The following is a 1,355-nucleotide window of genomic DNA, read 5'->3' as shown; positions in this document are numbered from 1 at the left end:
TATAAAAAAAGAAAAAAAAACAAGTCATTAAACTGAGCTTGGATTTTTAAGCACACACATTAGACCGTGGTGGTTTGATTGTCGGCTGCATTTGAAGTTTTAGCTTTGATTGCTTGATTCTCTCGTGTGTTCCAGACAATCCCAAAGTCTCTTTAAAGGATGTGAAGGTCGACTGGAGAGCAATTCGGGAAAAACAATCATTTCAAAGTAATCGTACAAGTGTTTTGTTTGTTTTTAGACATGACTTTGATTTTGACCCATTACCATGTAGCTGAACAGGCAGCCAGCCACAGAATTGTGTGCCTCTCACATTTCATCCCTGAGTGACGAATGAACTGTCGCTGCAGACACACGAGTCTTAGGTCACACAAACACACGAGCGCAATAAATCTGATCCGATGAAGAAATCCACTGACATCTGAGGTAAGTAAAATATGAATGGTTTTCATTGTCAGCCTATAAATTTTAAAGAGCGATCTCTTACTGATGGAGCTGAGCTGTTTTCTAGCCATGTTGCATAACAAGCATACGGTAGATTAACTGAAACCAAAGTTGTATGTGGTGCTACTGTGGCTGTGCGTCTTGGTTCAGAAGCTGCACCACAGACAACTTCTTCAAAAATGTAAGTAGAGGTTGAGGTTACAGAGGAACTGCACTGTGCTGCTTGTGTGTGTGTTTTTTAAAATATTAATAAAGTTCCTTATAGTAGCAGAGAGAGCTAACAGTGTAGACAACAAAGAAAGTCCCAGTTGGATTGTGTTTAAAGAAAAACAAAACTAGCAAAGAGATCTCCAGTACAAACTTGTTTTCTGTGAGTGAATAAATGTCTCCTGTTAAGACAAAGACATACAAAACAGTTACCTTAGGGAACAGATTTAAAGTGGAACTCCACTGAGTGCACACCTGAAAGCATCTTTAAAAAATGGATGGAAAGTGAAACCGATGAGGTTCTTATTTTTGATGGCTTCTTCTGCAGAGTGATGGATTTTGCCTCATTTTCGTTGGACAAAACCATCTGCCAAATGAATAAATGTAACCTCCGAGGATGAGGACAATGAGTCTGAAAATGTGAAAAAGGAAGATCTGGGGGAGTGGAGTTAAAAAGAAATGAGATCACTCCTCATCTCCGTTTGAGTCTATAGACTTGAGGCTACAGCATAAAGCCTCCGTCTGTGTTGCATTCCAGCACCGGCACAGTTGCCAAGGACAGCCCGCTACGATTCTACTCAGCATGTGTGTGTGATCTGGTGCTGTAGTTCACTTGCAAATACTTGTAAATTTCTGCATTTAGACAAAACTTAATTTAAGATTTATTTCTCGGTCTAATTTCACATCATACTGCACAGCTAGTTATT

This window comes from Stegastes partitus, unplaced genomic scaffold, assembly GCF_000690725.1.
Source record: "Stegastes partitus isolate 25-593 unplaced genomic scaffold, Stegastes_partitus-1.0.2 Scaffold891, whole genome shotgun sequence".
Lineage (NCBI taxonomy): Eukaryota > Metazoa > Chordata > Actinopteri > Pomacentridae > Stegastes > Stegastes partitus.
The sequence above is the reverse complement of the archived record's forward strand: the minus strand, read 5'-3'. Positions refer to the sequence as shown.